Source organism: Heterocephalus glaber, unplaced genomic scaffold (assembly GCF_053883595.1).
Source record: "Heterocephalus glaber isolate CG9 unplaced genomic scaffold, H.glaber_assembly_v1.0 deba00001067, whole genome shotgun sequence".
Taxonomy (NCBI): domain Eukaryota; kingdom Metazoa; phylum Chordata; class Mammalia; order Rodentia; family Bathyergidae; genus Heterocephalus; species Heterocephalus glaber.
In genome coordinates this window covers 1822454-1838734 of record NW_028258187.1, presented here as the reverse complement: position 1 = coordinate 1838734, position 16281 = coordinate 1822454, and the positions used below count along the sequence as shown (strand labels likewise).

Below are 16281 nucleotides of genomic sequence, written 5' to 3'. Positions count from 1 at the left end.
CTGGCCACAGCCACCACCAGGACATGGATGGGAGCCACCTGAGCATACTGTTCCATGTCCTCACAGATGCCCAGTTTTCACGAAGAGATTTTGAATGCCTCTGAAGATATAGATGTTTCACTCCTAATTCACAGGACTTGAGACTATACAGAAATGGATGTCATGGGGTCCTCCATCTCGTCCATGTTTTAGGAATTAAACAAAGCCCAGGAAAAGACTCCTGGGTGGACAGAGTGACAGGCTCCCCAAACATCAGGACCCTGCACCACGCAGGCCTTACCTCACTCTTTAGACCCATTGCTATGGCTTAGGTCTAAACTGGCTCCCAAAGCCTCACGTGTTCGGGAGGTGACTGAATCATGGGACCTCACAGCTATGGGCTGTCAAGAGGTGGGGCCTGGTCAGAGGAGGGGTCACAGGGGGCATGACCCGGAAGGGTTATCTCCCCCGGCTCCTCCTTCACTCTCTGCTTCCTGTCTGCCATGAGTTGAGCAGCTTTTCCTCCCCCATTCCCTCTGCCCTGCCTTGGAGCCAGCAGAATACAGACTGAAACCACTGCCAACTGTGAGCCACAATAAACCTCTTCCCCTTTAAACTGTGAGCATTGGGTGTTGGTCCTCGCTGGCTAAGACATCCACCTTCCCCCTCCTTGGCTTCAAGTCCTTCGGGGGGCACGGTGCTGCCTCATGCTCAGCCCCTGATGCTGGAACACCCTCTCCTGCCCTCTGTCTCTTGAGAAGACCTACAAGTTTTCCTGAGACTCAACTCATATCCACTGCACCAAGAAGCCTACCATGACCACCCACCCTGGGTGGGACAGGCCTCTCTGGGCTCAGCACACCTCCTGGCCCTTGTGTGCATTCCTAGAGCAGAGCCGACACCACTGACATTGAGCAGGATAGTTTCGTGCCCCCTTTTCTGCTTCTGTGTTAGCATTTTGGGGATAGAGGCTAAATCTCCCTCTGCTCCCACAGAATATCTGGTCCAGCGTGTGAGGCTCCATCAGGAAGAAGGGAGAGCAAGGAGTAGGATGGCAGGAAGACAGGAAGGGGCCCAGGCGGCCACATCCAGGGGCTTGGAGAGGCTGGAGCGCAGGTATGCGGGGTGAGGACCGGACCAGACTGGTGCCAGGGCACAAGGGGACCCCCCACACATGCGCACAGAATCAGGGCGAAGAATCCAGCTTTGCCGGAGCCCTGAGTGGCGGCTCTAGGCACAGCCAAGCTCTGCCTGAAAACCTCACCGTAAACTCAGATTCCGGCATCCGGCTGTGGTCTTTCTTCTAGAACAACACATGGATTTTTCAAAGCATTGAAAGGTAATTTAAAACAGCAGAGCCCATGCATTATTGCTTGGTGAGTCACCAGACTGTTCATTAAAGTAAGTTTGTCACACATCTGGTCAGCATTTAGACACCATGACTTTCGCATGCGAGTCTGTAGAATTGAGATAACAGTTTGTACAGACTTTGCTAGGAGTTTGGGTATATTTGTTTTTGGAAAATCAACCAAGCTGCAGTATCAGGGGAACACAGAGAAGGATGCTTTCTGCTTTGTTTACTGACTTGAGGGCGACCCACCTCAGGCCGCAGCCTTGGGGTGCAGCCACACAGGTAATCCCGAGAGGCAGCGCTGCCACTGCAGCCCACCCGAAGCCCACAGGAGGCCCTCGGGGCTCCTGGCCAGGCATTTGTCTGCCCAAAGGACGGGGAGCAAATTGTTTCCTCTCTGCCCCAAGCCCTTGATCCTCAGGACCTCACAGCAGACTCCTGCATGCCCCTTTCCACTCCAGTCTGCCCCAGTGCTGCCCCTCTGCGGAGGAAGCAGGCCTCCAGGCCCCAGTGCACTTTGTCAGTAATTGTCAGTCCTTGTCAGGAATCGGCATCTCTTGTCACTGAAATGCGCCTCTGCAGAGCCCCCTGTGTCTGATCCAGAGGGCCTCCCAGAAGCACAGCAAGCAGGGACCTCGAGGTCCAGGACACAGAGCTGGCCACTGCTATCCCCGGGGCCACAGAGGGACTGAGCCCTGGGCCAGGACCTCACAGGGAGCTGAGGGCGACGGAGACAGGAACAGAGAGTGGGTTTTTCTCCCCATCCTGACACCTCCTCGCTTCCAGCACTTGCTCCACTTGGATAGCCGGGGCCGTGAGCAAGCTGCTGAGATTCCTAGAGAAGAAGATGAGCATAACAGTGTCCACCGACTGGACCTTCGCCAGGACTAAATGGTGACTTTCCAGGCGAGTGCAGCTGGGCCGATCCATAGCACACAGTGAGCTTTCGCCACACCTTCCTGGACAGAGGTGAGGGCCCTCAGCCAGACGGCCAGGATGGAATCCAGCTGCGACCTGATGTGGATTTCCTGACTCCTCACCTCAGCTCTCTTAGCTGAATCAGGCCCTCTCCAATGGGGTGTGGTAAGGGTTGAACTAACGACTCTGCCCCAGGCTTAGAACAGCGTTCTGTGTAGTGTAGCCCTTTCTTACCTGTACACTCCTTGGGTAGGTGTGGCATGTTTCTGTGGTGTCATGGAGTCGAGATAGCATCATTAGGTCCATGCCAGGTGCTCAGTACCTCTCTGTGAGATGGATGGATAGATGGATTGATGTATGGATGGATGGGTGGGTGGTTGGGTGGATGGGTGGGTGGATGAAGAGATGGGTGGGTGGATGGATGGGTGGGTGGATAGAATAACCTTTCTTTCAGAAAGTGGAAGTACTTCATGATGCATTTTGTGAAACTGTCATTCAGACCAGGTACACAGGGTCTTCTACACAGCTCTCTGGGTTGTACAAGATAAGCTGGGGAGGGGCAGGCATCAGCGACCTCATCCTGCCCCCGACCTGTCTCGGGTGAGCTGTGTCTCCTGTGTGAGTCGTGTAGCCCAGGTGAGGATATTGTGCTTCTGAGCATCTGTGGGAAAGGACTCACAGAGACAAGCACCCTGGACAGTACGGGGGAGCTGAGAGGGTCCCTCCTACTGGACATTAGAGCATCCCCGAGAATCGTCCAGATGGACCAAGCCAGGGTGCAGGGCTGTGAGGTGATGCGGAGCACATCAGGTCATCACTGCAGCACCTGTGAGGAGCCAGCTGTGTGCGGGGTATCATCGGGGCAGCACCAATGGCCCAGTGTCCCCAGCAGCGCCATGGGCATGGGGGTCTGATAAATCATCAGCAGGGAGCTGAAAGTTGACTTTCTGATGCGAGCTCCAGCTCATTGCTTAGAAGAAGCTTGGACCCCTAGAAAAGCCCACCAGGAAGAGGTCCACTAAGAGGGAGGAAGGTCAGGGGTTTCCGAACCAGAACAGGCAAACAGTGATGTGCTAATAGTTTAAAGAAATTCCTTTGTTGAATCCGTGTATTACAGTTAGGGGATGAAAGGGTTTGAACCCCCTGTGAGGAATGCTGTATAGCCTGAAAGGGGGAAGAAAAGAGAGGACGAGACTGCTGTAAGTGTGGCTTGTGTCATGTAAAAAAGTGATATGACCTGCTGTCGTGGAGAGTGAAGTCAGTGGCAGAGGCCACAGGTGCACTGGTTTCTTCTCATCCATTCGTTTGTAGCTTTCATTCATCTAAAATGACAACCAAGAATCCAAGCTGAGATACAAACTTGCATCAAACCCCATCTCTGTCATTAACCAGCTATGTGATCTTAGGCAATGAGTCTACTTTTTAATTATTATTCTGCGAAAGCAGGGATAAAACAATGCTGACTGCAAAGTGCTATTTTTGGAATTCAGTGAGTCACCAGAGGGAAGGTTATTAATGTAGGTTTGGCAAATATGAGGCACTCAGTAAAGGTTCGTTATGACTGTCACCGTTGTTATTGTGAGGAACACTTTCTATGTGCTGGACTCTGTGCGGACTTGGGTGACAAAGTTAACAGGGTGGAGCCCTCCTCTGACTTTTCAGTGCAGAGTGCACACAAGTCCACAAGGAGAGCCCTGCGGGGGAACACTGCATCTGGAGGGGTTCAGCTGCCCCCAGCAGCGGGTTTAAGGAAAGGTTGACCAAGGCCTTGGGGAGAGGAGCAGGAGGGCCTCAGGTTCCAGAAATCCCCCTGGATTGGATGATCTTCAGCGGCCCTCTGGCCCCAGGAGCCTCTGGTTCTAAATTTCTTCCTGGAGACAGTGCTGAGTACCATTGTCCTAGTCCACAGCCAGAGAGGAGGCCTGGTGAGAGCAGAGTCCAAGCTGGGCCACGCAGCACTCACTAGGTCCACACTTCAGTGCCACATTTGTCTCAAGGGTGTGACCTCCTGCCACGTGGGGGTGGGCTGGGGACACCAGTGGGTCTCAGCTGGCCCTCTGGGCAGGGGCTCTGTTACTCAGAGATGACAGGGAGGTGACGTTTGCTTGCAGAGCGTCTGCCCTGAACCCTCACCCAACTGAAACGCACTCAGGAAAGAGCAGAGTCAGGACGCAGACCGGTCCCGGCTGGCTTCCGGGCTCGCAGCTGTCCCTGTCCACACAGCCTCAGCGCTGTGGCCCTCCACCTCACTCGACCTCCAGACCCCAGGAGCATGTGCGGCGGCATCACCTTAGCTCGCCAACCTGGAAATGATCTCATCACCTAACCAGCATGGACCTCAGATGCTAGAAGAAAGAATAGCCCTCACTCCTTTGGTAGCTGTCCAAGTATTTGGAAATACTATATGAATTGGAATAAAAAGGCATTCAATGTTTTTTACTTAGTTTGTAATTTAAAATCAATTGAATTAATTTAATGTATAGTAGATGTAATGATTTAAATTGTGTATTTAATAGGCAAGAAAGGGCTTCAGTATCAGTCTGCATGGGCACGCAGCCTGCACCAACAAACCCTGTAAACACTACAGTCAGGGTCCCAGAGTTCACTATCTGTTGCCAGGGTAACCTTTCAGTGCCCACCACATTTCGGGGATGTTGGCTTCGACTCCCCATCTAGAGAAGCGGTATCTTAGAGGTAGAAATCATTCTGTCATCCTGTGAAGCTCGTGCCATCATTCTCAGAACATCTAACAATTAGATGGCTTCTTAGGAGCCCGGCACCGGGTTGAGATACTGACAGGATGTCTTGTTTAACATAATTCTCACCCTAAATGGAGGCGTAACTGTTATCAAACCTGTTTTGTGAAGAAAGAACTGAAGCTTGTAGAAGCTAAGAATCTTGGTGAGCATGAGATGTCAGTAACTGTAACCCTGGGACCCAAACCCCAGGCTGAGGGATTCAAAGCCCAGGCATCCACACTATTATCCTGCCCTGCTCAGGCCGGACACAACGTGCATTCTCCACAAGTGACCAAGGCATGGTGGCTTGGGCAGCTTTACTACCAAACCTGCTGTGATCTGCACCACTTATTCAGAGCATGTTACAATGGGCAAAAAGAGCCTTTGTGACTCTGGTTCTTAGAAACTCGGGATGCAGATTTCTTAAGTTGCTGAGATCATTACGTTGAAGGAATCTTCAATGAGGAAATATTATAAGTTGGATAAGGTAATGAGTTTATACTATATGCTTATATAATATTTTTACCTGGATAAAAATGCTCCTTGCTGTCTTGGTTGAGATTCGAATGTGTCGTGTTGGGATGGGATTGGTGGGAGGAGGGATGAGGTGTTTACAGAAGGACTTCCTTGCGTCAATATGGATTCTATTGTCACTTCTCCTTTTTGCCACAAAAGAGAAGAAACTATCTTCTCCTTGAGATCTTTAAGTACCTTCTCTTTAGTTGAAAAGGAAAAGCTAACATGGGACCGAAGGACCCAGACTGCTATCTTCTGCATTGTACTCTCAGGGCCAACGTGCTTTCGGTGAATTTGAGTCAGAGCCTGTGAAATGTGGCCAAGCAAGTTTGGGACACGCAGACTACTGGTATACTGACCTACCTCCCGCCCATGCCAAATGAATGGAAAACGATTGTTCTATGTTTTAGCTTTATGATTTGCTGAGCTGGCTGGTTTCCAAATCTTGTAAACAATACTTTTAAAATTGATTTTGAAACTACTTTGAAAGAGATCTTGCTACTTCAAAATGAAATTTGAGTGAGGACAGGAAGCCCCTGCACGTCATCCTGTGCAGCTTCTGGCGCTGGTTCCAGCCCACTCAGAAGTGTTTTGGGGACCCTCTGGGTCACAGCCCTTTGGGGACAGCAGTCACATGTCACACAATGCTATAGGTCCCTAGAGTGAGGAGCACTCTGAGTTTCCCATGAAAATCATAATTTGGGGGCAGCAAAGCAAGGAAATTTTTATGAAGCTAAAAAATGTAAAAAGCCAAAGTCAAAAAAAATGAGAAAAGGATGGGGGAGAAGGAAAGCAACAAAAGCTCTGCCCCCCCCACCCCATCCTGGTCAGTGAGGAAGAAATGTGGGTGGGGCCCTGGGGTGGGGGGCCTCAGAGCCTCACGTGGGACCACCTGGTCAGATTCTGGGCCGCAGAACAGATGGCTAAGATGCAACCAGCCCATCCTAGTGCTCTAGGCAGCTCCAGCTTCTCTCATCACCCGCAAACTGCCTGGGAAGAAAATCTCAACAAAGTAACGCAGGACAACCGGAAGACTGTTAGCATAACACTGACAGTTTCCACCACTGAAAAGCAAAGATCCGTAATGCGTAGAAGATATTCTGCCAAGAAAAGAGACTCTGGTGAGGGTTTGAAGTTGGTAATCAAGAAAAAGTCATTTAATTACTCATGCATTCATTTGCAACAAATTTATTGAGCACGTAAAGGTCCTGACAATGAGCAAAACACGGCCTCGGGCATCGACAGCGAACCTTCTAGAGCATTCAGTGATAACAGCCTGCTCCAGCACGCATGCCACAGGTGTGCCTTCCTGGGTCTAGGGGTTCAGGTAGTCCCCGCTGGCAAGGCGGAGCTCTCAGGGAGGGAGCTCTGACTGCAGAATGCTGAGAGGGGACAGAGGAGACAGTTCTGAGAGTGTGCTCTCGGGCCGGCGCTAAGCTGCCAGGACGGTCCCTTCCGAGTAACACCACAGGTTTGCTGTTGGCAACACGCCTCATGAAACTTGTTCTCTGTGGTTAACACAGTGCAATGCAATCACTTTTACACTGTGTGTGTGTTTTTGCCTATAAAACCTGATGCTAAACAGAAAGACAACTAGCAACATCACAATTGTGAATGCCTAAGGGTGTTGAAACTGTTTACATCTTTTGTAAGTATCTTGCATTCAATTTGCAACTCCTAGGAGCACTTAGCCTGGCACATCGGGAAGCCTGGCCATTGTGTATCCCGGGCAGCACGCAGTGGACTCTGCCCAGCCCTGCCGGCAGCAGGGGTCACACTGCCAACCAAGGCTTGTCCTGAAAATTCACCAAGACTCAAGATGGACTCAGCCTCGTGCTGGGGTCGGGCTTTGGCTCCCATGGCTAACCACGGAGAAGAAGATGCCAACAGAGGCTGAGACAGCTTCCCGGGCAGACTCATCTGCCGTGTCCCTGTCATCTGTTTCTGCAGAAAAGCATTCCTGTGAGCCCCAGATGACAGCTCCAGACAGTGCGCTGTGTGGAACCTCCTCGTCCAGCTTTGACTCTTCACCTTTGCTTGAATAAAGCTTAGCTGTAAATGTAATAAATCCTTCTAGTGAGAAGTGGATTTGGAAATAGAATCCCCCCCGCCAAAAAGCGTGAAACCTGAAGGACCAGCTGAGCAGCCATCATGATCCAGAGTCCACGTGGCAGGCAACGTAGGATGAGGAAAGATGTCAGGTGTGCGTGTTGCTCTATGACTCTCACCCAGGACAGTCAAACTCTTCTGCTTTAGGTCAATTTCCAATCTGACCTCTCCTGGGCTGTGTTTTTTGGGGGCTGCTCTGGCCCTTGGACCTTGGGGCCTTTCCCAGTCAGTCCAGGCCTCTGGGAAGGGCCTTCAGCCTTCAGCCCACACCGAGCAGGGATGGCCTGCGTGCTGTGCCGTGCAGGTGGTGGCTCTGCCTCCTCTGCCATCCCGGGCCACGGGCACGTCTGTGCAGCAGTGTCCTCCTCAGTGCCTGAGAGCCGTCTCAGCGGACAGCCTGGGCACCGGGGCCAGGCGCTCTGCTGTGGAGCCTGCGGAAACTCCCCTTCAAGAAAACCCTTTTCCTTCCATGCATGGAGACTCTGCCCCTTCTAACCTTTGGTGCTCTCTGCATGGGAACCCTTACCTGCTGGGCATTCCTGTCCCAGCCTCCTTGAAGAGGTCCTGTGGAAGGCTGGTGGCTTCTGCTTTGGACTCTGGACCACAAAAGGCAAGGACAACTACTTCAGTCAAGACAATGCAAACATCTGGGTACCCTCCCAGAGCATAATGGGGCGCACTGCAGAAATAATCTTGCTGCAATATCCCGCCTCATTAGGGAGACTCATTATCTACCTAACTGGCAATTAGTCCAGGAGATAAATTGCTATATGCACATTAGTTTTCCAAAGAAACAGAGGCAACAAGAGCTATATAGATGACAAGTCTTTCCCATATGGCTTGAGATTAGTTCCCTCAATAAACACCCGTTGCTTCCTTTGTCTGGGGAGAACACTGCCTTCAGAATCATCTCCAGTGCCCTCCTCACACGCCGGAAGGGACAGCCTCTCTTCCCTCTTTCATCGCCTGCCTGTGCTTGTTGACTTTGGGCTCAGCACAGGCCAGTCCCGTTGCGCTTGGTACGAGATCAGCAACCAGACGGGACTTTTCCTTGGCGACTGCCAGGACTCTATTCCCCAGTTCCCAGGTTGCTGGAGGCAGCCAGCCCTGAGCAGGTAAGGGAGCCCCACCCTCAGCCGCCCACCCTACTGTGCTGCTGGGTGAGCTTAGCAGCCACCCAAAACCGTTGTTGTGAAGGTTCCCAGATCAGTGAGTGTCGCCGGCCTCAAGTCACCATGATGAAGTGGAGAAAGCCCGAGAGAAACAGGGTATGAGGTTTTAGGAGGTTCAAACACACAGCTGAGACGTGAAGGGATGACCTGGGAGATCAAGTTGAAGGGAAATTCTGAACCCCAGGCAAACACCCAGATGTTCCCATTAGTCGTCCCAGGGCCTGCATTAGCTCCACACCACCCATGGGTGCTGAGCTGGGAAGGCAAGCGGACCATGGAAAGGGGCGGGCGGGCACTTCCCTGCTGTCCAGAGCGCCTCTGTCCAGGCCGGACCTGAGCCCCTCGGGCAGGTGTGGGCCTGCGAGGAAGATGAGCACCCTCGTCCATGCTGCCCTGGCCGGGCACAGCCAGCCCCGTCCAGCACCACGGTCCAGGAGGGTTACTCACTTGGTCCCCCTCCAGCAGGGCAGCCGGGGACACCTCCCTCGGTGACCAGGCGTTCATCCTGAGATGACTCGGCGCAGCCCCGCTCTGCCTGATAAGGGCATCCGTGGCCAGGCTGGGAGGGGAGTGGGCGCCCTGGGCCACGCCTGGTGGGCAGCTCGAGTGAGTCAGTCAGGAGCTCCGAATGTGTGACCCGGTTTATCCCGAGGCTGAGTGACAGGGGAAGCTCTGCCTCCAGACCCCGGAAGGCCCGGCTGGGCCTCCCGGAACCACCTCTCCCTCCTCTCCCACACCTCCCTGGTGCCTCTCACTGACTGCACGTTCCTCTTCGTTTTGTCTTTGCCATTTCCAGGGCTGTTGCTTACTTACCGCTGCCCAGGGGACGATCCACGGGATCGCTGGATGAGTCCTGGCCAAGGATGACTCTCCTCCTGTGGTTCAGACAGGTCTGCGCAGGCTGCTCACCGGGACTTCCGCCGTTCTCAAGAGCTGCTGTCATCTCCACAGCTGCATCAGCTCCCCCAAGCCCTGGCGTCCCCCTGAGATCTGATCCTTGTGCCAGCCCCACAGTGGTAAGTGCATGGCAGTGCTTACTCAGCCCTTGCTGTGGGCTTGTTCTGTCTCAAATGCCCAGGGACAGGAGGTCTCAATGGCTCTGCTGGCGAGTCACTACAGCCCAGGTGGAAATACACTAGAGAGCACCTGGTGCGAAACCTAGGCCTTTATTCCGCTCTCTACCTCCTAGCTCCACTCCTAGCTCCCTTGGCTAATTCCCATCCACTGGGCCTCGTGGTGACTCGGAGGTGGCCAGCATTGCCCTTGTAATTGTTCGCAGGGGTCGACAGTGACAGCCACCTTCCTCCGTGTGGCGTCTTCCCGCTCTCACAGTGGCAGTGCAGGTATTTGCACCTGACGCCTGGCTCTGCCTCACCGTGTTCCTGGGCCATTCTCTCACAGGCGTCACCCCTCAAGGACATCCTTGCACACACTGCCCGGGTTAGCATCTCCCTGCAGGGCCCTGGGTCCCCACCCTTCCCCACCACAGCTGCTCAGAATGGGGTCTCACTCAGAGCTGAATCCACAGCCGCGACACAGGGAGACAGGAGGGCACAGTGCAGGGGAAGAGGGTGCCAGACCAGGCCCTGCAGCTGTGCCCTGCGGTGGGAAAAGTGAAGGAGACCAGCGGCTGGGGCTGGATGAGGAGGGACCAGCAGGGGGCAAATGTGGCCTTTTGGACCCCAAGAGTTGTCGCTCTGCCCACCATGCTGGGTACTGAAGTGCAGCTAGAGTGTGAGCTGTGGTGAACAGGTTTGACTCTATGCTGAGTTTCATGGTTCTCCATCAATTTTTTAAAGTATCCCCCTCACACAAGGGGAGCAAATGTGTTCTCCCTGCTACGTCCTGATTCTCAGGGTGCCTGTGGTGTCCTCTGTAGATCGCCCTGACCTGCCCTGTCCAGGACACCCACCCCCAGTTCTGTGTGGTCTACACATTTTAAATTAATTTAAACAAAATGGCAAAAATTCTGTTCTCAAGAACCCTGGACACCTTCCGTGGGCCCAGGAGCCACAGGCGGCCAGTGCCGCCCCCATGGGAGGTGCAGTGCAGTGCAGTGCAGTGCATTGCAGCTGGAGGCTGAGCAGGATCAGGACCAAGAGGGAGGCGGGAGGGACGAGAGGGTCGCAGGCAGGTGGCACATGGCCACAGATGTTTCTCCCTCCCCACCTACGGAGCAGCAGGTGGAAGGCTCTGCTGGGCCTGATTCTCCCCAGCGGCCTCGCAGAGGGAACCATGTGGAGCCCAGGACCAGCAGGGAGGGCTCACCACTATGCCACGAGGCGGAGAGGACACAGCCAGTCCCTCAGTGCCACAGCATCGAGAAGACGTGAACTTTCCAAACTCGGGGCAGTAACACATTCCATGTCCCTGTTTTTCTTTTTCTTTCTTTTTTTGGTATAGAGACTACTTTTTAAAATTTCATTTCTGTACAGACAGTCCCTAACTCAAGATGGCGTGATTCACAAGTTTTCGACTTTCCAGTGGTGTGAGAGCCTACTGCATCAGGAGACCCTGCTGGTACCTGGGAGTTTGGATTGCGACCTTCTCACAGCGGGCAGTACCCGGTGAACTCTCATGCCACTGAGTGGCGGAGCTGGGAGTTTGGAAGGCTTGGTGTATTGAGGGCATTTTCCATGGAGAATATTTTCAACGCACCATGGCCTTTATCAGGAGAGAGACCCATCATAAACAGAGGAGAACCTGTAATTATAAAATAATACACCACTGTTATAGATGAGTTGAAAACCAATGTAGCAAAAAGAAGACCTAGAGACAACGGTGCTTAGAAAACACAAGTATTCACTTACAAAGAGTCTTGCATGTGAGTAAATTTTATGAGTGGCCTTCAACCATGGTTGTATGTAGAATGCTCTGGGAAACTTAAACACCTGGTGTCCTGCCTACGCCCTGGACCACTGAATCAGGATGCCTGGGGTAGAAGCCACGCCAGTATTCTGTAAGACTCCCCTCAGGATCCCAATTCACAGCTGCGGCAGAGAAAGACCGGCCTAGAAGGATGGCTCACCAAATAAAAACACATATGTGTGCAGAGGACAGACACAGATGTGCAGGTTGCTATTCGTGCTGGATAAATGACTAGCACACGTGCAAGGTCATACACGGACACAGCCGTGGTGAAGACTGGCACCAAGCCATGTAGTAAGGAGTTAGAGACATACAGGACCCACTTAAGATTTTACTTACTGGTGGGGCCAGAGCGGGCAGAATGTCTCTAATCCTGCAGGTGCTGTTTGCTTTTCCCCTGGCCTTGGGTGGTGATATACACACTTCTAACACAGGCCAGGTGCCTACTGTGCCTCTGCATTAAGAAATATATAAAGTCACATTTAAAGTTTTTCTAAACTCCCAAATCTACTCCTAAGAGCCAGCCACTGATACTCTAGATGCAATACCTATGCTTATACAAATTACACACACACACACACACACACTTCATCATCAACATCCTGTCGTGAGACATCAGGTTAGCTCATTTTTCAGTAGATGCGTACTCAGCAGCTGAGCATCCAGATAATTCATCACAGACATCAGTGTCATAGTGAGTTCTCCCCACTCTTGCAAGGAATACTGCAGCGGACCCAATCACACGCTTATCTTTGGCTGCGTACAAACATGAGGACAGGTTCCTAGGGTTCCTAGAAGCTTGTTTGCTGGTTAAATAGGCTCGGCCAAAATGTCCTCCTAAGAGGCTGCAGCAGTTTACATTTTCTCCTGGTAAAGTAAGAGAATATCCACTGCCCCACACCCTTCTCAATACCGGTCTTTATTTTTTGAATTGGCTCCCCTAGTGGATACCAGAAAGGACTTGGCAATCTTTTAGAAGTTATACAAATGAAAGATAGATATGCAAATGAAAAGTCACCTTTTCTGAAAGGTCCAGCTTCAAGCCCTAGACACACAAACCTGAGAAGGTGGTACCATCTAGGGGCTCCCCTGTCGCTTTCTGGAAAGATACCAATTATTTAGGCAGAAAAGGTACATTGTAAATAATGAATAACAGGGAACTTCTTCCGGAAGGCTGCAGCTTTTCCCAGGGGTAGCGACTGTGGTAGCAGATGTGCCGCCCAAAATTTCCCTGAGCCTCCCCAGCAGGGGCGATCTGGGAGATTTGCCTGTACTCTGAACAGAGCCTTTACTCCATCTGTGTTCTCTTTTATGGCTTTTGATTTCAATCAGTCATTGGGCTGCTGAGGGTGAGAGGCTTCCACTGTCACTAACTCACAGGCACAGTGCAGGGGACTGAAGCCACCTCCCCATCGAGTTTGGCTTCAAAACAAAGGGTTGGACCCCACGGCTGTTTTCTCGCCTGGGGAGCCCCTTGCCCCAGCACAGACCCAAGAACTCCTAGGCCCCTTCGGTCTCATCAGACCAGTTCATTCCAAGAACCTTCACTGACTCTTGTAGAGGTGACTCTCCTGCCTCTGCCTCCTACACATTGCATGAATAACTGCAGCCTGCAATGTGCTGCTCAATAATTCATGTGTGCGCCTTTTCTCTGACCCCATCTTCCAGCTGTGCTGCTGGGTCTTATTTATCTTTGCATCTCCAGTAGGCGGTGCCTGGTAAGTTTGCTGAACGGATGTGTCTCCATTTTGAATCCCTGCCGGGGCTGGGCAGCATCACCCATCACCTCTGGCATCTACACTGCCCCCCCAGTTCACAGCTCCTGGACCTTTCCCAGCTTCCCCGGAGTCTCTGATGGGCCACATGACTAGTTCTGGCCTGGGCACACGTGTGACTGAAGTATTGTGTGGCACTTCCCGCCAGAGGCCAGGAGGAGGTTGCTCTCTCTCCTGCTGCCACGGCTGGAGGCCAAGAACTCAGAAAGCAGGACTCAGGATGGAGACAGAGCAAGTCTGTCCTCGCTGCGGAGAGTAGAAGGAAGCGTGGGGCTGGGCTTTGCTGTCATAGCCAAGTTCGGCCTGGCCTGACCGAAGCGGCCTGTGGACTTCACAGGACCTGTGTGGGAGAGAAGGCCCGAAACAGGAGCGTGTCACTTGGTCACCAGGCCTCTCGTCCCTCAGCAAGTCAGGGTGGTGCCGGAGATTCTAGGCTTAAATCACTCTCTGAGCGAGTGCAGCTTTCCTGTGCTGACAGAGACACACTCCCATCCACAGAGAAGGAAGCAACCCCGGGCCAGACCCAGATTCCAGCCACACTATTTCTGATGCTCTGCCAGGAGACAGTGGTCCTCCCTCAAGCCCAGGTCCTCTGGGGTTCGTACTCTAGGAATAAGGTTGACCTATTTAGAAATGGGACAGACTCCACGTCTCTGCAGCTAACTCCACTGAAGGATGTCCGTGTTGAAGTAGCATGGTGGTAAAAAGGTTAACACCAAATTTGAAGTTTATTCCTAAGCAGACATCCTGAGCCCCAGGGAAAGACAGCAGCTGCCCCGTGGCCCAGATAATGCAATATCAGGGTGAACAAGGACATCATGGAACGTTCTGTTCTCCTCCCCTGAGACCAATTAAAATCTGCAGGCATCTTTCCTGTTGACCAGGCTGACTGGCTAATTGAAACAGGATTGTGATATTTTCATCCCTGTTCTCTGATCCCTGCCTGTCTTGCCAGCAGAAAGCAAGCTCTGTGATCCTCAGCTCCAAGCCACTGAGGCCGAGCGCACGGCTCTATGCCCAGCCTAGAAGCAGAATGTCCAGACGAAAGAGGCATGGGCGAGTCGGGGCGTGGTGGTACCCCCAGACCTCGGTCTCCGTTTATCCAGAGGAGAAACAACCTCCCAAGAAAATCTACCTGCCGGGGATTTAGCTCAGTGGTTCCACCATCTGCCTTGCAAGTGGAAGGACCCGAGTTCAATCCCGGTACCAAAAAAAAAAACAAAACAAGAAAGTCTACCTGGTGAGCAAGACATATGCTGCCTTTGCTACGGGTTCTCCTGTGACCTCACCCCACAGCCTATGCTGGGGCGCAGAGCCCTGCCAAAGCCCAGCAGGGCACCTTCATCTCGCTGACACCCCAGGAGCCACGTAACCTTAGGGTGCCCCACACAGCACCACGCCCTGGAGGGCTGCACATTCCAGCTGTGTGCAGCAGCCCGCACAGCAGGCCCACGATGGGAGTCTTTCTCTCCTCTCCAAACCTACCCAGAAGCTGGGCCAGCATCGGTTCTGGCTCAAGGAGGCTGTGGTTGACAAGATCTCGGGAAGAAGAACAACACTCATAACTCCAGGACAAAGACTTCAGCCTCAGCACCTGTCCCTGAGCTTCCTAAAGAAGTGCAGACGCAGGGGCAGCCCGGCAGGCAGACCGTGTCGGCCTGGAAGCCACTTCTCACCGCACTGGCTTGAGAGGCTATGAACCGAGTGCTGCATCCCCTAAACTGTCTGCCCTGAAGCCCTAACCCCCAAGTGATGGAGTGAGGAGGTGGAACTTGTTAGGTCTTGGGTGGAGACTCATGATGGCATTGTGTTCTCATTAGAAAGGACTCGGGGACCAGAGTTAATGGAAACGCCTTCTGTGTTCGAAATGTTCCTGGAGAGATTGTGAGTGTTCTACTGCAAAACAAAAACAAAAACGTGTGGCCCTGGGAGGTGCTGGATATGTCAGTTAGCTTTATTGTGATAATTATTTTGTAACCAATTTGTTCTGTGTTAATAAACCTGTTTTGGTGATGGAAAACAATGTTCCCTCCTTAAATGTGGGAGCAAGCCAAGAATGCCTGTTCCCCCATCCACTCAGCTTTGAATAGGAGGTCCTAGCCTGCATGATAGGGCAAGAAAAATAAATGAAAATACATAGATTAGAAATAAAAAAGACGGAAATTCTCTGTTACAGGCAACACAATAATCAATGTAATCAAAAGGAATCCAACACTGGGCTGGGGATTTAGCTCAGTGGTTTCACTGCCTGCTGCAGAAGCACAAGGACCCGAGTTCGAACCCCAGTACCAAATAAATAAATAAATAAGGAATCCAACACTAAGACTGATGGATTTTTAACAATGAGATAAATGGATAATTTTTACAACAAATGATTCTCTAACAATTGAATATTCAGCATAGAAATCTTTGAGCCTTAAAAATATACAAAAATAGATCACAGACCTCAACATAAAGTCATCACTACACAAATTGTAGAAGAAAATATTTGTATTCTTAGGTTAGTCAAAGATTTCCTAAATAAGATATATAAAAATGCTCTATAAAACAATGATAAATTAAACTTTACCAACATCAAAAATGTTTGCTTTTAAAGCATATCATTAATAAATGAAAGGGTAGCCCTAGACTAATAAAAATATTTATAATATATCTCTCTAATTAAAATCCTGTACCCAGAGTATATAAAGATCTCCTACAATTCAATAACAAAATGACAAATAACTCAATTTAAAAAGACAAAAGAGCTGAACATACACTACAACAAAAATACACAACTGACAAAACACAAGGAAGGGAAAATGAAAATTAAAGTCCACAATGCAAAAGCACTACTCTCCTATTAGAAAGGCTAA

The 16281-nt window shown here is 51.5% G+C and overlaps 1 long non-coding RNA gene across 1 annotated transcript; it reads left to right on the top strand.

The window, feature by feature from the left end:
* Nucleotides 1-9202: 9202 nt before the first annotated feature.
* LOC110346185 (uncharacterized) lies at nucleotides 9203-15435 on the top strand. The gene is made up of 2 exons (XR_002390075.2): nucleotides 9203-9799; nucleotides 11219-15435. It is a non-coding gene; the product is annotated as an uncharacterized LOC110346185 (long non-coding RNA).
* The last annotated feature ends 846 nt before the right edge of the window (nucleotides 15436-16281 follow it).